Source organism: Choloepus didactylus, chromosome 2, assembly GCF_015220235.1.
Source record: "Choloepus didactylus isolate mChoDid1 chromosome 2, mChoDid1.pri, whole genome shotgun sequence".
Classification (NCBI taxonomy): Eukaryota; Metazoa; Chordata; class Mammalia; order Pilosa; family Megalonychidae; genus Choloepus; species Choloepus didactylus.
Window position 1 is genome coordinate 7,348,950 of NC_051308.1, and position 24,680 is coordinate 7,373,629.

The 24,680-nt window shown below is 42.1% G+C and overlaps 2 protein-coding genes and 1 pseudogene across 4 annotated transcripts in view; 2 read left to right on the top strand and 1 right to left on the bottom strand.

Annotated features, from left to right (window-relative positions):
- SCAF8 (SR-related CTD associated factor 8) overlaps positions 1 to 24,680 on the top strand; it is a 337,204-nt gene that overhangs the window by 247,258 nt on the left and 65,266 nt on the right. Inside the window, exon 22 of one of the 2 annotated variants that reach the window (XR_005214393.1) lies at positions 7,902 to 7,989. The gene's annotated coding sequence lies outside the window, so the exon portion shown is untranslated. Of the gene's footprint in view, positions 1 to 7,901; positions 8,090 to 24,680 lie in introns of those variants that run through there. The other variant, XM_037820137.1, reaches the window with a different exon arrangement.
- The window catches only part of TIAM2 (TIAM Rac1 associated GEF 2), a 337,029-nt gene continuing 320,272 nt past the window's right edge, over positions 7,924 to 24,680 (top strand). For both annotated transcript variants that reach the window (XM_037820045.1, XM_037820027.1), the window contains exon 1: positions 7,924 to 7,989. The gene's annotated coding sequence lies outside the window, so the exon portion shown is untranslated. The remainder of the gene's footprint in view (positions 7,990 to 24,680) is intronic.
- On the bottom strand, positions 11,639 to 12,244 carry LOC119521691 (annotated as a pseudogene).

Consider the following 24,680-nt stretch of genomic DNA (forward strand, 5'->3'; position numbering starts at 1 on the left):
ATTATTATTAGCTTCTCCTTTGTTACTGCAAAGGAGTCATAAGGGCAGGCCCCAAGATCGAGGGCTTGGCTCACTGCAATGGCGTCCCCAATGCTTGCAAGAATATCAGGAATTCCCCAGCTTGGGAAGTTTAATATTTCCAATTTTTCCCCAGTTCTTCAAGGGGGCTTTGCAAATACATTTTTTGCTCTCTGCCCAAATTACTCTGGGATATATTGGGGCATCATGCTAACCTGTTCAAACCAACCATGTCTCACCCCCTATTCAAGTTTCCATGTAATTATGGTGTTTGAATAAGCTGAAAAGTTAAATTATATAGCATGCTATAGAAAATATAGATTTTTCTACCAAATAAACATCAATTCCTCTCACATAGAAGCTGAAGTTTAAAACACAGTCAATATCATCCTTTTCCCTTTAGTCTGGTTTGCCTTAGTCCCAACCAAGTCCATTTTGTTCATATCTCTAAAGTCTGATCTCTTCTTCAGCTTTTTTAACATTTGCTGTATGGGGTAATGCTGACGTTAATAGCTGCTGAACTCTGGCTCTGCATCTCAGATGTCACACAGATACCCAAAGTTCCAGGCACTGACCAGATTATACACAAACAGCTCATCATCTCAGAATTTAGAAATAGCCATTACAACTCAGGAATAGATGTGGCTGCTGTAAGAGCTTACAGTCTAGGAGCCTTTACCATAAGCCTTACCCTGATAACCTATGTTCTCAGATTCAATTCTTAGAGTTTGCACATTACGATTAGTCCACATTAGTGAGGTTTTATAGTGTTTATCTTTTCAATTCTGGCTTATTTCACTCAACATACTGTCCTCAAGTTCCATTCACCTAGTTGCATACCTCACAACTCCATTTCTTTTTGCTGCTGCAAAGAATTCCACTGTATTCACCATTCCGTTTATCAGTCGATGTTCCCTTAGGTCATCTCTATCCACTGCAAATTGTGAATACTGCTGCCATTAACACCAGTGTGCAATGTCCATTCATGTCCCTGCTCTCAGTTCTTCCAAGTATATACACAATAATGGGTTTGCAGGACCATATGGCAAATCCATAGTTAACTTTTTGTGGAACCATCACATTGCTCCCCAGATGGACTGTGCCATTCTACCTCCCTACCAACAGTGAATAGATACATCCCTCTCTCCATGTTTTATCCAGCACTTGTATCCCTCTGTTTATTTTTTAATCCCTTATATTCCTCTCTTATAGACATTTAGTTTTGTTATATTGCCTTTGTTACAATTAATGGAAGCATCTTACAATGTTACTGTTAACTATTCACTCTGATTTGCATTGATCGTATTTTTTTCCCTTGTACCATCCAATTTTCAATACCTTGAAATGTTAACATTCATTTGTTCTTCCTCCTTTAAAACATTCTTATATTTGTACATCTAATCACCATGATTGGCCACTGTAGGTTTCATTAAGTTATACAATCCTAGTCTTTATCTTGTATCTTTCCTTCTGGTGTCCTACATGCCCCTAGCCTTCCTCTTTCAATCATACTCAGACTCATCTTTGTTCAGAGTATTTACAATATTGTGCTGCCATCACACAGTATTATGCTATCCATTTCTGGATCTATACAGTCTATCCTGCTTGCCCTTATGTACTCCTTCAGCATCAAAGGCCAATTTCTAACCTCTTCTATCTCCTGATAACCTATGTTCTCAACTTTAACTCTCAAATTTTGCTCATCATTGTTAGTTCATATTAGTGAGTCCATAGAGTGTCCATACTTTTGTTTCTGGCTAATTTCACTCAACATAATGTCTACTGACTACCATTTTGACTTTTGGAATTTATATGTCACTATTTTATTTTATTTTATTTTATTTTATATTTTAATTTTCCCTCTCTCTCTCTTTTTACTCTCACTGATAGTCTTCATTTCTACTCTCTTCTCCAAATCTCTCTCTCCTGTCCCTTCCTATCTGCCTGCAATGCTCTCTTTACTATTTCCTGTAGAACAGGTCTCTTGTTCACAAATTCTCTCAGTGTCTGTTTGTCTGAAAATATTTTAAACTCTCCCTTGTTTCTGAAGGACAGCTTTGCTGGATATAGAATTATGGTTGGCAGTTTTCCTCTTTCAGTATCTTAAATATATCATGCCACTGCCTTCTTGCCACCATGGTTTCTACTTAGAAATCTACACATAATCTTATCAAGCTTCCTTTGTGTGAGATGGATAGCTTTTCTTTTGCTGCTTTCAGAATTCTCTCTTTGTCTTTGACATTTGATAATCTGATTATTAAGTATCTTGAAGTAGTTCTATTCAAATCTATTCTTTTTGGGGTACACTGTGCCTCTTGGATTTGCAATTTTATATTTTTCATAAAAGATGGGAAATTTTCAGTGATCATTTCCTCCATTATTGTATCTGCCCCCTTTCCCCTCTCCTATTCCTCTGAGACACCTGTGACGCGTATATTCATATGCTTCATGTTGTCATTCAATTTCCTGAGACCCTGCTCATATTTTTGCATTCTTTTCCCTATCTGTTCTTTTTTGTGTAGGATTTCAGATGTCCCGTCCTCTAGTTCCTGAATCCTTTCTTCTACCTCTTCAAATCTGCTGTTGTATGTCTCCATTGTGTTTTTCATTGCTTCTGTTGTACCTTTCATTCCCTTAAGTTCTGCCAGTTGTTTTTTCAAACTTTCAAGTTCTTCCTTATGTTTGCACAATGTCTTCTCTATGTCTTTCATCTCTTTTGCCAGATCTTCCCACAACTCATTAATTTGATTTTTGAATTGATTTAGCATATTTGTTTGAAGATCTTTAATTAGTTGCTTCAAATCCTGTATCTCATTTAAAGTGTAAGTTTGTTCCTTTGAATGGGCCATACCTTTGTTTTTTCTAGTGTGACTTGTAATTTTTTGTTGTCTAGGCATCTGGTTTCCTTGATTACCCCAATCAGATTTTCCCAGACTATACAGGCCCAAGTCTCAGGAAGAGGGTATAATCAATACCAAGTTTCCCTGAGGATGAGACCCAGCAAATTGTCTACTTTCCTGTGAGGCCTCTAGATGCTGTGTTTTTCCTTTCCTGCCCAGCGGGTGATGCTTGGCAGCCTACAGCTCCCCACAGGCATGAAGAGGTATGCTGCCTTTAATTCTCAGTAGACCCTGTCCCTGCCAGGGGCCAAGGGTATCAGAAGCCAAGCTTAAGCTGTTTCTGTTTTTTTCCCCCTAGGCCCTAGGGTCTGAGTTCTCTGAGGGGGGCAGCCACTTGAGCTGGGCCCCATCTCCCCCTTTTCTTAGGGAAGATAAGCCCTTTAGGGATTTATCTCCTACATTTGACTTTTTCCTTTGTCTCTCTAACTATCTTAACTCTACCTTTGCCTGGGTCAGTGCTGACAATTGAAATGCCCGAGGCTTTCTCTAATGAGCTACATAGAATGAGAGAACAAAAAGGAAAAAAGAAAGAAATCCCCTTTTCAGAGCCAGCTCCCAGTTACCAGTCAAGAACCAGAGTTGGTGCCCAGTTCTATGTGCCCCTTTTCTTGACACACAGCCTTTTTTCAGTATTCTGAGCTCAGGCAACTCCAAAAGCCTCTGTTTTTATTTATTTATTTTATTTTTTCCATCAGCCCCACCTCCTCTCTGCCAGGAGAAGCCTCTAGGTTCCTTTCCTGCTTGCTCGAGGTTTGTCTGTGCTTGTAACTTGTATTCAGTAGTCCAGATTCATTAATTAAAACTGCAGTTGGAGCTTGGTTGAGCTACCTTCCCTTCCTCCTAGTAGACTGCTCTTTTTTCCCACAGGAAAGTGTTTCAGCTCAGCCTGCCATGCCAGTGGGGGAGGGGCACCACCGCTGCAGTTTGGGGAGCTTTACTTACAGTTCTTACACTATCTCAGCCATTCTACCCATTCCAGAGTGGTGCACAATGTGTGTCCAGTCACAGATGTCCCCAACAGTTGGTCCTGGCTGTATGCTAGTTGTTCCAGAGGACTAAATTCCACACCTCCCTATGCCACCATCATGCTCCCACTACCTATAATTCTGAGACATTTTTTCCTGGAAACAAAGTGGTAACATCTAAGTTTAAATGAAATAGCTAAGTTTACATAAACCTAAAAATAGATACAATTGAAAAGACCAAGTAGCAAGAGAAACTTCTTTTGAATCTAGACTAGCCGCAGAGAGAACAGAGGTTTTTGCTGATGTTAAGAGAGAGCTTTTCATTCTAAGATACCTTTGATTTTGTGATGTGTATGATTATAATATATATAATCATTATATTACATACAAACATCTATATTCCAGAAAAGAACAGAAAGGAGCTAATGTTTCCATAAGAAACAGCAAGCTAACAATCAAAACTACAAGCAAGCTTAGAAATTAAAAAGCAAGGGCTCTAGAATTTTTGGGGGGGTTGATGGATAAATCTTGGTAATGGATGGTGATGTTGGTAGCACAACATTGTGAATGCAATTAACATCATTGAATTGTATACTCGAAAGTGGTTAAAATGGGAAATGTTATATGTATATTTGTCACCATAATAAAAAATTTTAAACAAAACAAAAAAGCAAGGGCTCTGGTGTCAGAAATCTGATTTTCTATTGTGGTTTTGCCCATGGATGACCCTGGACAAGTCATATAACATCTTTAGTCCCATTTCATCTGGAAAATGAAGAAAATTAGATCTATTTATTAACCAAAGCCTATCTGCACATCTGTTAGGAAGGACAATTATTTATTAAGTTCCCTGCCTTATTATTAATGTTCATCCTTGAAAATGTTACTAAAACCTGAGCCCTTGGTTTGAAACCAAAGATTGGTGAGAAACAGCATACACAGGCAATGTCAAATGCAATTTCATTAACTTGTGGGCACTAGAACTTTTAGATTTTACTTGATAATTTGTTAGCATTGATAATAATAGCTAAAATGGTTAACACTTGTGGCATACCTTTTAGTTCATGAAGCACTTCCATAGGAACTATTTCATTTGTTCTTAATAGAGTTAAAAATCACACCCTCATTATTTCACCTGCTTTTGATATAAGCCAGTGTTCTCTCCTTAGCCATAACCTTTAGTGAAAGAGAATTTTTTAAAGATCTTGTTATTTGTACTGTTCTGTCACACCGATTGGTGAAGAGACTTAAAACATAGACATCTAATGATTATTTTTCTTTATGTTTCAGATGCTATTTATTCTGTACAGTACCCAATTCTTGTCATTGTCATCTTAAGTCTGGACAGAGAAAAATATGGATTAAATAATGGATAAGATCATTAATCTTTCTTGTTAAAAGATGAACATGCAACAACCAAATCACCAGAATTACATAATGAAATTGACTCCCTCCACCCCCAAGCTACTTACTATTGCAAAGTTCCTGTAAAGCCCATGTTGGAGATGCCTATAGCATGAATTATTTGCTTGGGTTATTCTATAGGAAGGTCATTTTTTCTCTTGCATTGAATCCATACTCAGAAACCTGAGAAAACATCTCTATTTGGCAGTGCAGTGAATTGCCACAAATTCTCTACTTTCAAACATGGTATCCAGAATATGACCAAAGGAAGTTCTGTGAAAAAGAACAGAAAATTTAGCAAATATTATACATTCTGTCAGGGGAAATCGCAGTAAACTGATGTCCTAAGGAGCCTCTGCTCTGGGGATTAAGATCATTCAAAGGCCCCCATGTCTGGCTTCCTATCCCATGTCCTTCCAGACACCAGAGGGTCTCGTGCATTCTCTTGAAGGTGAGATAGTGAGAATTCCTTCTAGACCTAGCCAATGCTTGCAGATCTTCCAGCAGCAACCACACTTCTAACCATAAGGCTCAGAGTTGAGGGGCCATCTTCTTGAGGTCCTGTCTTCCTGAGCCTGGCTCCATCCCACAAATATAGAACCAGTATCCCTGTGTCTCCCTGTTTTGATAGGTACCCACCTCTCTTTCCCAGGCTGCGGGAGAAGGGAACCCCAACCCTGCCTTCCTTTCTAATCCCTGAAACTTCATACCAGCTCTCCAGCTCATACTGCCTCTGAGTATTAGATTTGGGCATCCCATCCTTAAGAGACTCCTCCTTGGTGAGGAACCAAAATCGTCCCTCGCTGACTCTGGAGCTGGGTGCTAATTAGCCCACAAGGCAGACACTCAGTCCTCTTTGCTGTCAGCACTTTCTATAAACCTCTAATAGGGCACTTATCTCTTTGTTCTTTAACCTGAGAGCTTTCATACTTGTTTTCACCATGATGTAAAAAAAAAAAATCTATATTTGCTGCAAACCAGTACATGCAGACATGCAGATGATGGAGATAAGTCTGTAGGCACAAATCCATGGTTCTTCTTACCTTTATTACCTGCCTTCTCATATTCTCCTTTTGTCTCCCATTCTGTTCTTCGTTATTTATGTGTTCTTCCATTACTTTTTGTGCTGATCAAGACCCACTAAATTGATTCCATGGCCTCCTAATGGGTTTCAAGCTGTAGTTTGGACAAGACAGTTGTAATTAATGGGCCCGGTTCCCCCTGATTCCCATCCCCCAATCCTAGCTAGGCTACGAGCTCCTGAGGGCACGAAGCATGTCTACTTCTCCTTTGTATATTCAGCTCAGTGCTGGCATGGAGCAGATGCTCTGACAAATGTTAGTTGAACCAAAGAACTCAGCCCCTCTGTGGCCCCATGTGTGCAATGGAGACGTGCCACTCACACCTGTGAGGAAATTGTGAGCGCTGAATAAGACCGTTGGTTTAAAGCAGCGAGCACAGGGCTGCAAATATGGAAGGGAGCTTTCTGTTACACCCAGCTGGGACTCATTTCTCCATGAAAAAGGGAGACTTGAGCTGGTTCTTAGACTTTCATTGCAAAATGAAAATTACTTCCACACTTAGAAAGATTATAAAATAAGTTAAAATCAACATGACCTTTAAAGTGGTCTGTGAATCAAAAGGTTTCATGAGAACTATTATTTCAAAACCATGTCACCTAAATTAAGTCTTACATAGCAGAAAGAGCACTGGCTGTGATCTCCTGACTCCACTAGTACCTGGTCACCACATTGTGAGTGGGGTAGTCTCTTTGAGTCTCAAATTTTTCACCTATAAAAGGAGAATCCCATCCATCTCCAATATTCTGAGGTCCCAACTCTGGACTTTGAGTTCTTAGTTTTACATCTGCTGGAGTGTATCAACCAATGAGGAGATAACATTCCAATAAAAACCTATCTCTGCTGCCATCTTAGATTGCCAGGACTGCTGTAACAAATACTGCCAACTAGTTGGCTTAAACAACAGGAATTTATTGTCTTACAGTTTGGGGGGCTAGAAGTCCAAAAGCAAGGTGACACAGGGCCATGCTTTCTCTGAAGCCTGTAAGGTGCTGGTGGTGACTTGCCAACAATCTGTAACTCAGTCTCTGCCTTCATCACATGGCCAACTCGCTCCCCATCTTTCTTTTACTGTGTCCAAATTTCTTCTGCTTCGAAGGACTCCAGGCATATTGAATTAAGGCCTGCCCTGATTCAGTTTGACCTCACCTTAACGCCAATGTATAAATGGGTTCACATCCACAGGACTGGGAGTTCCGACTTGAACATGAATTTGGGGGCCATGATATAATCCCTAACAGCTGCATTGTCTGAATCAAATACAGTTCCTGGCTCCTTTCCTCCCTATAACCGTTTATTGCTACCGTTGTGTAAAAAGACTAAATGACTCATCAGTCAAAGAGAAGGGTCAGCTTAGCAGTTACCTGCATATAAGACAAACCTCAAAATCAAGCTTCTGCATAAATCATCACAGGGCCCATGGTCCTGATTTGTGCTTCATTTTGTCCATGATATGTGAGCTTTTTGTTTAATGTTGTGTAAGTTGATACTTCACAATGAATAATTTAACAAGCCTATTTGTTGTTTGCTTCTAGGACAGAATGACTTGGAAGATAATGGAGCTGCTAAGTTTCTGGCGGAATATGAAGTCTTTCATCTTCAGCTCTCCAGCTAAAACTTAAGGTAAGTAGTGAATTGTAGTTGCTACCAGCTGGTACGTTCATGTCCCCAGGAGTTCTTAGTGAAAGGCTGTCTGGAAGGGGGCTGTGTAAAAAGAAATATCTTCATCTGTGCTGGACCCTATAGCTATCTTAGCATTCAACCAAGGTCTTCTCAACCATATGGGAAAAGCAAAATAGTGAGGTGAGGTTATCAGTGCAGTTTTCTGCTACCAGTTGCATAGAATGGAAACTTCTTATTTGTTGCTACTTGGCAGTGCACCCCCCCCCACGCCCTCCCCACAGAGGTTCTGATGGAAATGAAAATTAGATAATAGGTGGTTCAACCTGAAAGGCTAAGTAACCCCATTTTTTTCAAAAAGGGCTCCTTTGCCTTTGTTGTTTTCAAAATGAGCATCGATTCAGCCTCTGTTCAATGCAGGGGCTATCACACCAGTGCTGGTATAGAGAAAAAAAGAGATTAACCATTAGAAACGGTGTTCTTCTAACTCCTTTCTTGGTCATCTGTGGCCCATTGTGTTGACTTTCTTACCAATCTTTCTGCCCTACTCTGGTTTTACCACCTTCCACCTAAAATGAAAATGCACGTCCACCTACGTCAGACCCCAGGGATACCCCCAAATGGCTCCCCATCTCCCTCTTGGCCTATACGGCCTCTGTAGCCTGGTCCTCTCCACTCTCTCGGCCTCATCTCTTAAGGCCCTCTCCATACCCTTGAACCCACCGTGCTGTTGGGGCTCTCTGTGTTTTTGTTCCTGGCATGACCTCCAGCCCTTTCTCCCCCTGTCTACCTTGCAAGACTAAGCTCATGTGTCAGAACCTGCAAGCAGCCTTTCCAGAACCCACTGTGTTGGCCCATGCCCCAGCTCCTGTGTATGCCTCCGTCCCTCCATTCACTACATTATGTTGATATTATATCTTAACTTTCCTCTCTCTCTCCCACTGGACTGTGCCCTCCCAGGTCTGGGGCTTCCTCCTCCCTGAGGTGGTATAGCACAGTTGTCAAGAGCACAGATGCTGGGGACTTCCTTCCCCAGTTCAACCCTGGTTCTACCACTTACTAACTGACTTTGCACTCAACCTCGTCTTATCTTACTTTCCATCTTAAAAATGGGGGCAGTAAAAATATCTACACTGCAGGGTGGTTGCGTGTTTTTAGTGAGCCTGTAAGACATGTGGTAAGAACTCTGTGGGTATTAACTATCATTAGCACTCATCATGCTGAAGGCACTCAAAGAAGGAGTCGAACTAAACTCTGCATTTTTCCCTTGAAGATCAAAGCCACACAAATTGCAACAATGATTTATAGCTGGTGGATATTTCTGGAAATTTTAAAAAGTTTTACTGAAGGAAACTGAATGCAAGTATAATACTTTGTGAAGTCTTGGGAGATTTCTGTAGTTTTTCTTCAGTAAGTGGGAGAATGGCCGAGCCAGGAAGGTGTCACCCCTGCTTTGATTCCAGATGTCCCCAGCTTCTAAGTCTGTAGCCTATCAGAGGCTTCTGAAGCATGGCTATCTTATAGGTTCCCTGAAGGTCTCCCCTTCATGTAGCTTGACAATATCTGGGCCAGGCAAGGATTCAAGGTGAAGACAACCCCCAGCTTCCTCCTGAGTGTGAAGGCCTTGCTGAGGAAGGGCCTCTGAGCCTGTACCACCTCTAACTCAGGAGACATCGGAGGCCAGGTTCCATGGCTGACCCTCCAGTATTCTCAAAACAGATGCTCAGTTTCAGTTGAGTTTGGCCCTGACAACCCAAAGTTGGGGTCCCCTCATGGGAAAGAGCCAGGAGCTCACCATCCTGCTGGCTTGTCCTTTTGATATGGCCTCTGTGGGCCTTGCCTGTGGGAACTGAGGACCATCCTGCTCCCACAAACACAGGACAGACAGCGGCAGTATCTGTTCCTACACAGGGAGCTACAATCTCAAAAGGCACCAACTAGCCCCCATGTGCCCAACAACTCCCAGTGCTCCAGTGCAGGCCAGTCACAGTGAACCTCCCTTTCTGGTCACAGAGGGGCTTTGCACAGAGAGGAGCCTCAAATCTAGAAATCTAATGTGTGAGGTATGCATGCATCCCCCAGAGCAGAGCCAGTCTGCGTATTTCAGCACACAGAGCTTTGGCCAACATGCCCATGATTAAAAGTGATCATAACCTTGCTCCTTCTTTCAGCTATCAAACAGACTCCTTGGAAGCACAGTCTATACCTACTGCTTCTGGCTTCTTCATGTTTTCTTTCTTGTTATTCTTTACTCTGCATTCTGGCTTCTGCTTCCACCACTCTACTGAACTGTTGTTATCTTACTTGCCATGAATGATGTTCTTTTTTTAAAAAAATACAGTATCTCCTTTATCAGGCCTCATTTTCCTTTACTCTTCTTCCAAGGCTGTCACCATTGACTTCCTACTGCCCCCTTCTCCCTTCTTCACAAAACTCCCCCTTCAGGCCCACTTGGTGGAGACTTTCCTGGTCTCCTTAGCTCCTGGGCACATCCTTTTAGATGCCCTTTGTTGAACCCTTTCCCTGTACCCCAGATGTTAGATTTGGGCAAGTGTCTGGGAGCTCACCCTCTGTTCTTCTAGGGATTCATGTCCTCTTTCCAGAGAAGTCACTGTGACAGTGACTTGTAGATTTGAATCTCTAGCCCTGACTATTCTATTGAGTTATAATTGCTGCCTGGACATTTCAGCTAGGAGGACTGATTCAAATTCAAGGCAACCAAAGTGAACTGGTTTCCTACTCATGCCCTTGCCGACATCCTTGTCCTGATGTCTCTTAGGAGGCCATCTGATCTCAGAAACCTAGAGCCAATTTTGACCCGTCATGTCTTTCATCCCCTTGGAAGTGTCACCAAATCCTGCTCTCCTTCAAAACTGTTCAGATTTGCCTCTAGTCTCCATCCTTGTCTCCTCGGACAATGGCTTCCTTTCTGGAATTCCACCCTGGGGCCCCTATTGGGGCTTAAGCACAAGTTTTCATATCACCCCCTGATCAAAAAACCTAAGTGGCCGCTTCTGGCCTACTAGTCTAGGTTCTTCTGCCTGGATTCCAAAGACCCAACGAACTTGATCCTAACCTATCATTTCTAATCACATTTCCCACACCCACCATGCCTTCTCTGTGGCCTTGAAACTTTTGTCTCTGGATTGCTCCTCCTTCTATCGTATTAATGGCTGCCCATAAATCCTCTAAGGTTACGTCTATTCAGTTAACAAATATTATCGAGCCCCTACAACAAGCCAGGCCCTAGGGATGTAGTAGCAAACCAAATAGATATTGCCCTATCCTAATAAAGCATACTGCCTAAAGAGAGGAAAGACATTAAACAATTCCATAGTTAATAATTGTGAGATGAGTGCTATGAAAGAGAAGTTCATGGCACTATGAATCAGTCTAACAAGGATCCTGAACCAGACTTGGAGTAGGGGACAGCATCTGGGAAACTCCAATCATTTTCCTCAATAAGGTCTCCGAAACTACTGCCGCCATATCCGTTTCTGTCTCTGAACCACAGCAGTTGTAGTCAGTTCCACATCGTTAGAGTCAAATCTACTCCATTTGGGGTTCAGTTGTTTCCTGGTTGAGTGTGCCTACCATATGCCTCTTTCTTTTGCATGTCAAAAAGAACTTGTATTACTTTTATAACAGATGCTTATGCTTTCTTGCCAGATGCTTTTGGAGCAGGTGCCTTCTGAGCTTGAGCTCTCAGACTCTTCTGAGATTTTGGAGCCCCTGCCTCTTGGCCTGTAGCTTTCTGGGCAGGAACTTTCTAGGCTGAAGTCTTCTTGCCCACAGTGGTCATCTTTTTGCTGGAACCATAGCAGCAGCTGCTAAGTTCTCTTAGCATCAGGTGCTTTTTTGGGAGAAGCTTTCAGGAGAACTTCCTTTTGAATATGCCTTAACTTCATGCTTAATTAATTATTCTGTTCCTCATTTTCTTTGCCTTCATGACTTTAAAATGATCAAAATCTGTCATCTTGGCTTTTCTTTCTCTGACTTCAATCTTCTTGGCCTTGTGGCTCTCATTTTCTATTGATTTCTACCTTCTGTCAGGCTTGTCGGACATAATTCTGATGGGTACTGTGTGGGACCTTGAGGATAAAGGTCAGGGAGCTGCATGCATTGGAAAGGCATGGCCTGTCTCTTTACTTGAGTGCAAGGTCCACCAACCAAAACCCCGTTCTGATCAATTATATTTACAATTGCCATCAGCTTTGTAGGCCATCCAGCCAACCTCCACGAGGTGCCTGAACACCATGTTGGCGGCGTTCGGTGAGTAGGCCATATGCGTCTTGACAGCCACTCCATGTTCAGTTCCTTTTGCTGGACATTCACAAAACAGTACTTGCTCTCTTCAAAGCACTGGCCTGAGTCTAGGGAAATCAAAAGATGAATGATGTAGGTATGCTGCCTTCAAGATCTTTATGGCAAAGTGGTGGAAAGTTGGAAGTAGGGAGTGTAGCTGGGAACATAAACTCTAATTATAGTGTAAGCACCATTGTCAAAGGCTTAGATAGTAACTTTCTGTCAACTTCGATCATAGCCTTATGTTTCTTGAGTCATTTTGTTAGCAGCTGTGATAGTTAAGTTCACATATCCAACTGTCTAGGTTATGGTGTCCAGTTGTTTGGTCAAGTAAGCACTTGTTACTTGTGAGGGTATTTCATAGATGAATTTGCATCTATAATCAGTTGATTGCATCTACAGTTAACAATCATTGCTCTCAGCAATGTGGGAAGTCTCCTCATCTAATCAGTTGGAGGTCTTAAAAGCCAGAAATCAGGAGAAGAATTCCTGCCTCAACTTCAGTCAGGTAGCTACCCCTGGGAAATTTAGACTCAACTTTGGCATCACCTGTATCAGAGTTTCCAGCTTACAGCCTGCCCCATGGAGTTAAGATTTGGCAGCCCCCATGGTCACATGAGTCTATTTCCTATAATAAATCTTTTTATTACATATACATATCTGCCTACAGATAAACATACATAGATATATTTCTTGTTGGTTTTTTTCCCTGGGGAACCCTAACTAATATAGCAACTGATCCAAACAGTTCTTTTGAGACCATACCAAATTATTCATAACAATTTTTTGAGTAAAAATATAGAACTACTTTCCTCGCAATAGATTGATTTTTTAGGTGGGTTGAATGACATTCCTTTGGGGATGACAATTTGCCTAAATTTTTAATTTTAAAACAGCTCTTTTCAAAATTCTTGCTATTGGTAAATATTCTATTGAATTTTTATATGAGCATTAAAGTTAAATACCTGACTAAGAACAAAATGGAATTCTGGGAAAGCTAGCTAATTTTGTCCAAAGCTAAAAAAAAAAAAAAAAAGTCCAGGCTTCCTATGGGAATCTCCACAGATAAGCTCAGGGTGAAAACCTGAGATAAGATTTCACATCAAGAGAAGTCTCTTTCAGTGGAATGCCACAGCTGATGCCCATGGTCCAGCATTCAGGAGACTCTGTTGTGTTTGGATGAAAATAAACCTTCTCTGTGGCCTTGAAACTTCTGTCTCTGGATTGCTCCTCCTTCTAGCGTATTAATGGCTGCCAAGGATCCAAGATAAACCATTTTCCCATGCCTGTAGCTCATGAGACTGTAGCACAACCCTTTGATGTTTTATGGCCTCATTATTGGAACCAGCCTCCTAATTTGCACTGTAAAAGTTTTAGAGGGTAAATATTGAGGTCTGCATTTTCATGTGTGCCAAACAAACATTGGGCATACAGATACCTTATGTTACCTCTCTGAACCCTGAATGAGAAGTCAGGGTAAATCTTTCTCTTGGTATTAGATACATACCCTACTCCATCCCCACCTGGACTTACCCCTAACCTGAGAATAAGCAAGCAGGCAAGTGCCACCCCACCTGCCCTTCAGGCAGCCCTGCCATGCATACACTTGTACACACATATGTGAACACTCCCCTGCAAATGACCCCATCCCAGCACACACACATAGGCACTTAAGGGTTTGCAAAAGGCTCTCATCAGATGCACATTGAATATCCATGTGGAGAGTTCAAGTATGGGAAGAGACTGCCCAAGGCCACATCTTGAGTCATTTCTGAATCTCGTCTTCACGCTTTCCCCTGCATTCCCTGCCCCGCCCCCTGCCAAGGTATATTTCCATGAAGTCCTAATTTTCAGGCTCCCATATTTCTTTCTGCCAGTGTCTTCTCTCTCCAGCACAGCAGCAGTCTGAGAACTCCAGGGCAGCAGAGAATCCTTCAGGCAGATGCTGCCATGATCTTTTTTCTCAGAGCCCATGCTGCGATATGCTGAGCCAGCCACACTCTGCCCATCCCCGTTGTTAACCAAGAGTCTGGGCAAACCCACGGGACCATCTGGGCAGGAGGGATCTAAGGCCTGGATGAGGAGCCAGCCTTGAACCCTGTCTAACCAGTTTTACTCATTGGTACTAGTAGTCCACTAGCTGGTCTGAGCCAGGGATGGATGTAACATCAGCTTCCATTGATAAGAGAGGAGCTCTTCAACCTGATACTCAGTGGCAAGTTGAATCACCTTCTGAGAATATATAGAACCATGGTACCCTACAGGCATGTCAGATATTATTCTTCTTTTGGGGCAAGTCACTGCACAAAAACCATTGGGTACATTTGCACACATTTGCACACACCGAACCCCCCCCCCCAAACTTTTAAGTCATTATTGAAAAAATTCTGGGGCCTTACCAGCAGGATCAGATTTTTAAATGATGTGCAGAAACAAAGAAAGAGAAGAGTGAATAACCAAGGATGCATATGAGAAGAGATTTAGGATCACAGAAGCCTAAAGGGAGCCTTAGCTTGTAAACATGCAAAATATGGTAAGAAGGACTTTTCAGTCTATATTTAGATAGAAGCAATGCGAATGGGAGGTAGTGAGTCCCTTGCAAGAGATATCAAGCATAGGTTGTGTGGCCATTTGGGGTAGATGGAACAGAGAGGATTTAATGAACAAATGGTAGCTGAGCTAGATGACCTTTGGGATCCCTAACAACCCAAGAGGCTATGATTCTGTGAAATATATATTGATATTCTGTATGAGGTTCACAAGTGTCTGAGGATGTGAGCTATTAAGGTAATTCTAGAAACAGAAAGATTATCTCTCCTGAAGAGTTACCAGTAATTATTGATTTTCACCTAAAATATTTAATGCAATTTCCAAAATTACTGAATTTATTCCCAGGATATAGTTTTTTCTCTGGGAGCATCTGGTTTGTTTAATGTTCTCCATCTTTAGCAGGAGAGAATACTCTGCACTTAAATAGTTCCTTTCATCTGAGGCTCTCAAAGAATTTTATAAGCATTAATTAGTTTTTCTGCTGTAAATGTGGCTGTGAATTTATTTGCACCCTTCTGAAATGGAGGGTAAACCGTGTTACACTCAGGCAAATTCAGAACGTTGTGGTAGTGTGCCCTGAGTGTCCAGAGATCCAACTAGGGTGAGAAATTCAGTCACCTACCAGGCATCTACTCTGAGAGATCCCGAAGGCCTGGCTATTTGTAGACAAGACTCTATTCTGATCTTCTTCTGACTTTAAATAGTAAATAGGATGTGAACTTAGGGAGACAGTTCCAGAGTTCTGCTCAGTTTATGGATTTGAGGTTACCGTAGTCCTTCTGGTTTCACCAAATTAGAGCTCTCTTACATTCTCTGGTCACACACACAGACCCGCACACAAAACCTGAGAGGTCTGGAAGAGTCTGGGGCAGCATCCAACACTTTACTGTCCCCCCGCCATTGTCCACCCCATGCCCCACTGCCCCAGCCTGTTACCACTTAAAACTGTTTGGCTATCAATAGTGAATTCCCCTGGGGTCCTAGACAAAGGTAAAATCTTAACACATCCCAGTCTCCCACCCCTACAGTTCTGACTTTGGCACCTGACATTTTAATAGTTGAAATCTAAACATGACCCATGACCTTCATTTCCTCCCCATTTGATCCCTAATTCACCGCTGTTGTCCAGCTTCCATCTGCGATTCATTGCCCAAGTTACTTTCAAAGTCTTCAATGACCTCCTTATGGAATTCCATTTCTTTCTCAGGGTCATTCTGCTTGACCTCCCCGATATTGTTGACCATTCTATCTTCCTTGAAATTTTCTCTCCACTTGACCTCTGTGACCTGGAAACTTCCCATTTTCCTTTCACCTCTCCGACAAGGGCATCCCACAAGGATCATCATGAGTCGTCCTCTGGCCCTCCTTGAAGGATCCTTACCATCCCCTACTTCCTCCGACTGGAAACCAAAGAGATCATGATCATACTTCTTTTCCTTTCATTTCCTATATCCAGTGGCTCACTGAGTTTCTAGTTTTTCTTTGTAGGAGCTCTTAACACTCACTACCATCACCATGATCCAGGTCTCTAAGCACCTGGAGCATTTTCCCACAAATTCTTTTGGTCCTGTGTATTAATAAAACATGTTTGCATATGCTCCCCCAATTTTTTTTTAAGTTTTTTAAAAATTGAGATATAATTCATCTCCCATTTCTAATTATATACTTATATACAATTACTATTAAGCTAGACTGTTCATTTAAAATACATAAAATAGAAACTCTAAAAGATGAGATTTTACAGTCTACTCTCAAATATTTGGAAAATAGATTGATAAATAGATGAATAGCCAGAAAGCCAGATGGATGGATGGATGGACAGATGGATGGATGGATAGATAGATAGATAGATAGATAGATAGATAGATAGATAGATAGACAGATAATGTGCCAGTTTGGATCTATTATATCCCCCAGAAAAGCCATGTTCTTTAACGCAATCTTGTGGGAGCAGACTTGTTAATCTTTTTGATTAGGGTGTGACTTTTTGATTAGAATTTTTCCATGGAGATGTGACTCACCCAACTGTAAGTGAGATATTTTGATCAGATCATTTCCATGGAGGTGTAGCCTCACCCATTTTGTAGGTCTTAATTAGATCACTGGAGTCCTTTAAGAGGCTCAGGAAGAGAGACAGGAGCCAGAGCCAACAGAGATGCTTAGAGATGCTTGGTGACATGGACAGAAGGGTGTTTGAAGATGCTAAGTGTTCTAGTCTGCTAATGCTGCTGGAATGCAAAACATCAGAAATGGACTGGCCTTTATAAAAGTGGGTTTATTTGGTTACACAGTTACAGTCTTAAGGCCATAAAGTGTCCAAGGTAACACATCGACAATCAGGTATCTTCACTGGAGGATGGCCAATGGTATCCGGAAAACCTCTGTTAGCTGGGAAGGCACGTGACTGACATCTTCTTGCTCCCAGGTTGCGTTTCAAAATGGCGTTCTCCAAAATGTCTGCATCAGCTTCCAATGGCTGTCTTCAAAATGTCTGTCTCAGCTACTCTCTCAGTTCCTATGCATTCTTCAAAGTGTCCCTCTTGGCTGTAGCAAGCTTGCTCCTTCTGTCTGAGCTTATATAGTGCTCTAGTAAACTAATCAAGGCCCATGCTGAATGGATGTGACCACACCTCCATGGAAATTATCCAATCAGAGCTATTACCCACAGTTGGGTGGGTCACATCTCCATGGAAACACTCAAAGGATTCCAGTCTAATCAACACTAATATGTCTGCCCCCACAAGATTACATCAAAGAATATGGCTTTTTCTGGGGGACATAATACATTCAAACCAGCATACTAAGCTAAGAGGTGAAGCCCAGAGTTTGCCCTGGAGAAGCTAAGAGAAGACTTTCAGATGCTTAGAGAGAAATGCCCTGGGAGAAATAAGTAAGGATGCACAGGAGCTGGGAGAGAAGAGCTAAAACACAACCCGTGAGCCAAGGACCAGCAGATGCCAGTCATGTGCCTTCCTAGCTGACAAGAGGTGTTCTGGAAGCCATTGGCCTTCCTTCAGTGAAGGTTTCCTCTTTTGATGCCTTAATTTGGGACATTTTTATGGCCTTAGAACTGTAAATTTGTAACCAAATAAACCCCTTTTATAAAAGCCTGTCCATTTCTGATATTTTGTATAATGGCAGCTTTATCAAACCAGAACAGATTTTGGTACCAGGAGTGGGGTGCTGCTGAGTTTGCAAATACCAAACATGTTGGAACGGCTTTTTAAATGGACAAGGGGAAGATTCTGGAAGAATTGTGAGGAGCTTGATAGAAAAGGCCTAGATTGCTTTGAAGAGACTGTTGGTAGAAATATGGACTCTAAATATACTTCTGATGAGGTCTTAAACAGAAATGATGAATGTGTCATTGCAAACTTGAAGAAAGATGATCCTTGTTTTAAAGTGGTAGAAAATTTGGCAAAATTGAGTCCTGGTGTCAGATGGAAGGCAGAATTTGAAAGCGATGCGCTGGGATACTTAGCTGAAGAGACCTCCAAACTAACTGTGGAAAACATAGCCTGGCTTCTCCTCGCAACTTATAGTAAAATATGAAAGGAAATGTGTGGATATGTTGGAACACTCACCCCAGCATTTGGAGAGAAAAGGGCTGCCATAAAGTCCCTTGGAAAGGGTGGGACTACTGCTCTCTCAAGCCCCAAGGATAAAACATCATTCTATAAATGACTCTAAGACTTTGAAATCTAATGAAGTTTGTCCTGCAGGTTTTAGGAACTGTTTTGGGCCTCTGAACCCTGTTTTCCTTCCAATTGCTTCCTATGGCAATGGAAATGTTTATACTATGACTGTCCCTCCTATGTATATTGGCAGCAGATAACTTGTTCTAGGTTTCACAGGTCCACAGCCAGAGGGGAATTTTGCCTTAGGACAGACCATGCCTGTAACTGATTTTGATAAGATCTTGTACTTACCTATTGTTACTGAAATGATTTAAGCTTTTGCGATATTGTGATGGAATGAATGTATTTTGCATTTGGAAAGAACATATTTTTTCTGGGGTCCAGAGGGTGGAATGTGCTGGGTTGAATTTATTATGTTCCCCACAAAAGCCATGTTCTTTCCTGCAGTCTTGTGGGGGCAGACTTATTAGTCTTTTGATTAGGGTTGAACCTTTTGATTGAGTGTTTCCATGGAGATATGACTCACTCAACTGTCGGTGAGACCTTTGTTTAGATTATTTCCATGGAGATGTGGACTCTGCCCATTCAGGATGGGTCTTGTTTAGTTCACTGGGGTTCTTAAGAGAGCTCAAGAGCTGACACAGATGTGACACTTGGAGATGCTTGGAGATGCAGACAGAAGGACGTTTGGAGATGCTAAGCTAAGAGATGGAGACCAGAGAAGCTAAGAGAGGACCCCCAGATGCTTAGAGAGAAACGCCCTGGGAGAACAAGCAAGGAGGCACAGGAGCTGACAGAGGGAAGTTAAGAGAGACAGAAGCCCAAGCAAGGATGCACAGAGGCTGAGGGAGAGAAGCTGAGAGACATGTTTTGGAAATAGCCATTTTGAAATGCAACCCAGGAGCAAAGGACCAGGAGACACCAGCCACGTGCCTTCCCAGCTGACAGAGGTGTTCCAGATGCCATTGGCCTTCCTTCAGTGTAGTTATCCTCTTGTTGATGCCTTAGTTTGGACACTTTTTTGGCCTCAGAACTATAAATTTGTAACCTAATAAATCCCCTTTTATAAAAGCCAATCTATTTCTGGTATTTGCATAATGGCAGATCTAGCAAACTGGAATAAGATAGGTAGATAGATAGATAGATAGATAGGTAGGAAGGGAGGGAGGGAGGGAGGAAAGATGGACAAATGTGACAAGAGCTGGGTATCTGGGTGGGGATATGTTGCAGTTGTCTGTATTGCTTTTGTATTATTTTTACAACTGTCCTGAAAATTTGAAATTACTTCAAAATGAAAAGTTTTAAAACTTTTTAAAAAAGTAAACACAAATCAAAATTCTGATATTTTCTTTGCACATCCTGAGTGGATCATCTTGAACATCCCCTGGGCATACATACCCATTTTTCAAACCACAGACCCAGACAACTACAATATTCCAACTGCTTTATCTGCTGCCAGGCTTTCTTTTCTCCTTCCATTTACCATAGCCTCTGGATTAATCTTGAGAAAACATCAGTTTCTTCTTCTCCGTTCTTTGGAAATCTTCAATGCTCTGGATTACCCAGGAGAGGACAGGCCAAGCTCAGCCTGGCTTCTGCTTTAAGCCTTTGCTCTTCCCACTGTCCTCATGCAGGTCCCTTCCTCCTCCTCTCCAAATCCTGGGCCCCTGACTTGCTCTGCTTCGGTCTAGCTCACCTCCATATCCCCCTTCCTGTTCACTCCAAGCCACTGACCTCTCCCTCCTCACAGCTCTGTACAATTGTTTGGCACATGGTCAGTCACCTGCTGCTCTGCCATGTTACATCACATTTTCATGGAGGCCATCTGATCTTCTCCACTGCGTCATGATCTCCAAGAGCACGAGGACCAGATTTCCTATTCACTTCTCGCATTTCTCTGAGAAAATGAGCACAGATGCTGTCTCAGCTGCCTGTCCCCACATCACTGCAGTGCTTCTTGTCCCTCCTTTCAGGATGGCAGAGTGGTCCGAGCTGCTCCAGTCCCTCCCAGTGGCCGTGGTTGGGTAGAGACCTGGTGGAGGCCATGTCAGCTGTGCATGCTCTGACTGGCCGATCATACATGGACACGTGGATTCGCCACGTTTGTGGAGGGCATCTTAACTAATACTGCGAAGTCCTAAACTGACTCAAGCTCAGCTTCCTGCCAACGGTATTTCCCAAAAGTTAGTAATATAGTCTCCTAAAGATTTAATAGGGAAACGTTTGGCTGCTGATTGAAAAGTAGGCTTTTAACTGCCAACTTGGGTTACCTTAAATTAAAGTTGATGAACGCGAGATTTCTTAGCAAAGCATCCATCTCTTTAGTGCCTGATGGGACTCAGGACATGCAAGTAAATCATTCCAATTACTGTTTCCTGGATCGAGTGCTTGGCATTTACCTCCCACAGATCAATGCCCCTATTCACGGATGGCAGAGCTGGTGGGCAGAGGATGATCTGGGATGCTGGGCCCTCGAAAAAGAAGGATTTTGAAACACCAAAAAGGCAGCAGGCCTGGAGATTTTTCCAAATCTTCTTGAATTCCCACTTAAAAACTCACAGGCAAGTGCTAACTTGAGAATTTGGAAACAGAACTAAAATGAAGCGATCCACTTGCTTCCTGGACTTTTAACTTTATGTCCCTGTGCCTGGGGTGGGGCTCTCCAGTTCTCAAAGGATGCATCCAGGGGGAACATGCCCTTCCCCGGGTGAATGGCCCCTGAGTTCCTGGAGCTGAAACACACACTTCTCTGAGAAATGAATGGGTGCAGGCTGCAAACTGAGAGGATTGTCCCAGCAGTTGTGTCGTTTAATAATTAAACCTCATGTTTTTGGGGTTTTTTTTTCTTGTTTGCTTGGTAAACTTGCTGACTTTGTGAATATTGGAATTGTATCAGAGTCCAAAAGTCATTTCACAGTATACATTTTGAACATAATACAGCTTAATGCCCTGAACCAAGATTATCTTGCCAGCCTGTATTGGGTGCAACACCGTGGGTGTGTTACAGGCACATGATGTGCACAGACGAGACAGGTTTCCATGGGTGATTGTTTTTACAGATTAAAGTGTGATTGCAGACACCCTAATGAGGATTCATTATCGAATTTTCTCTTGGTTTCCTTAGACTTTTTCACAATAGCTTACCTGCATCTCTTAACATTGTAAGCAAAGGGGTGAACTGGAGAGAGTGACAGACTGGGCAAAGGCTGGTGCTGTTGACAGAAGTCTTTGTTAGTCAAATAGTTCTTTGTGATTTTGATTCTTTTATTTATTTTTTTATAAGAGACTCCGAAAGGAAGGAAGCAAGGGGAAAAGGAAGGAGGGAGGGAGATCAAGAAAGGAGAAAGGAAGGAAGAAAATGAAAGAAAAAGAGAAGAGAAAGAAAGAATTGGAGAGAGAGGAAAAAAGAGGGAGAAGGAAGAAAGAAAGAAAGAAAGAAAGAAAGAGAAGACCGATCTCTAAAGAAACAGCAAGCAGACCGCACACCAGCCGAACTCCGAAAGAGAAAGAAGAGCAAGGAGTGTCGGGATTGAAGGAGGGGACCAGGGCGGAGAGGAGATGAAAGAAGGAAATAATCTCCTCATAGATCCCATCCAGTTTTACAATGACAGCCTCTCTGAGCAGAGTTGAGCTGGGGACACAGCTCTCCCGTTCAGCCTCCACCTTCAACTGTGGCTGTTGGCATGGGCTGGTGGGATCTCTACAGATGCCAGCAGGAGAGACATGTGAGCTCTGGATTTCTTTTTCCTCGTGGGCTTGTGCTGAGGCCTGCGCGGGAAAATACCCATGTTTGTTGCCAAGTCAAGCATTTTCATAGCCTGAGTCAGATAGACAGAGCGTCTCTGTGTGAACACAAAACAGGCAAATAAAGGAACAAAATGTCAATCCTGGAAAGCGAGGAAATGATCATTTGGTAAGTGCATTAGAGGAACCCAGGATAATACCAGCACCGTTATTCTGTGGTTCTGTTTTCTGTGAGTGTAATGCAAACGTCTAACGAATTGGTGAATATTATTCTCTCCTCACTGTTTTCTTTATTCCCGCTTTTGAAGCATAATGGTACGAACCAGTAGGAAGTTTGGAGAGTCAATGTTCATCATCAGAGTTTAATTAAAACACACTGAGCCTTGCAGAAACGTGTGGTTTAGAGTAATGGAAAATGTGGGGATGCAGAAGCATAAACCAATCCTAGGAAGAAAGGCCAAATTTCCTCTAAAGCTTTGGATTTCTTTCCTTCCATTTCCTCCCAGACTTGTAGCCAACGTGTTCTTAAACGTATGAAATGCCGTTTTTCTTATAAAGGAATTCTTTAAAAGGATTTTATAATTAGAAGCATTTACCCATACGGAGGCATTTTCCAAATGTTCATACCATTTCATATTCCTTTGTTATTTATATTTATCTTTATAAAAATATATTTATCATGCACCCACTACATGCAAAGCAAATGTGGGGTGCTGGGAAACAATTGTGAGCAAAACTAGACATGGCTCCTTTCCTCACGGAGCCTCTTAACTCTTCCTGGCGCCCCTTGGTCCAGCAGTCACGTTAAAAGATTAGCTTGGTCTTGATAAGTGAACTTGACTTTCACAAAGTACCAAATAGCTAAGAAAAATGAATGAATTTGAATATAGCACTTGTCACCAGCACACATTTACATGTTATACACACACGCATATAATCACATGCCATTTCTCCTTCTTATTTTTAAAAGAATCCATCTGGGCTTCCGTGTGCATTTCCCCATCATGGGGAACCTCATCTGCTGTGATTACTAAGTAAAAGCAATGCCAAACATTGTTTTTACTTCGTGGTTTGCATAAACTAATACCCAAAGAATTCGCAGGGTGAGTTTCATGGTAGACTACAATGCACATGTGATTCGAGGAAAGGGAGGGGGAAGAGAAGTCTCCTGTCTCCGGGGACAGCTGGAAACATTTTCCACAGAAGTTCAGCAGGAACGTGAACTAACAATCACTTCATAAGGCAAACTGTTGCGTCTGTGAAGAAGAAATACTACTGCTCGAGTGAGACACAGCTTCCAGGCGCCCAGGCCTTCTGGTGAAAGCCTGATGTGGAAAGATTGGGCGAGTCACACAGGAGCCTGCTTCCCGGGCTCCTGGCTTGCATTATTGCACATACTTCCTGTTTCGGATTCCAGGCCTTTCAGAAAATTTCCTGTGAAATGGGACTCCTGATGCCTCTCTTATGGTACATTCTTACAACGTGGTAAATGGCTCATTTCATATCATTAAGGAAGCTTTTCACAAAGAGACTAAAACTAGGCTGCTGGAGGAAGTATGAAAAATATATGTGCGAGAGATATATTGGTATTTAGTGCATAGTTTCATTTTATTTTTATGGGGAATACTTCATGCTTCCACTGAGAAAATCAGAAACTCCAGCATTCGGCGCTGGGCAGTGCAACTTTTAAAAGCCCATGCTGGCCAGTTTATTTTTATATTGAAAAATCACCTCCTTCAGAACCCTTGAGGATTCTCAAAATTCCATGTGCGGAGTAAATTGTGTATAAAGCCTACTTATAATTTTGGAAAAATTGAAAAAACTTGACCCTGAAAAAGTGATGGCGTTAACCCTTTTAAAATGTGTACCTGTCACAGGCCAAGGATGTGTGCTGAATACGTCACGTGTTTTATGTTAACTTTTCACTACAACCCCATGAGATAGGTACTAGTCTTACTTTACACACGATGAAACTGAGGCCATAGAAAAGGCTAAGTAATTGTCTCAATTTCTAGTCAAACAGCTGGAAGGGAATTGAAGCGGATTCCAGCATCCTGATTTGACCCCAAAGCTCGTGATCAACATAAGCTTATGCTGTACTGCCTCGCTGTAAGTCATAAAAACACCCATCTTCATTAATGATCAACTATGCAAGTAAGGGCAGCTCTTACATAATAGTCCATGCATTTATTTAGATCAGGGCTTATGTGGTATCATATCCAAATGCTCTTGAATTTCCTTAGCAGGGTGGTGAGTGGAGAAACTAAATACACGCTGTTTGCTGGTCCTCTTATCTGGAATTCTCTCCTCCTCATGTGGGTCCCCTTATCACTGTCTTTCCACAACCTCTGCATCACGAGCCACATTTTTCCTTTTCATTTAAATGACATCTAAAAATTTTTGGAGTAGTCGGAAAACAAAGCTGCTCGGAATAAGAAAAGAAGAAGAAAGTTTGTT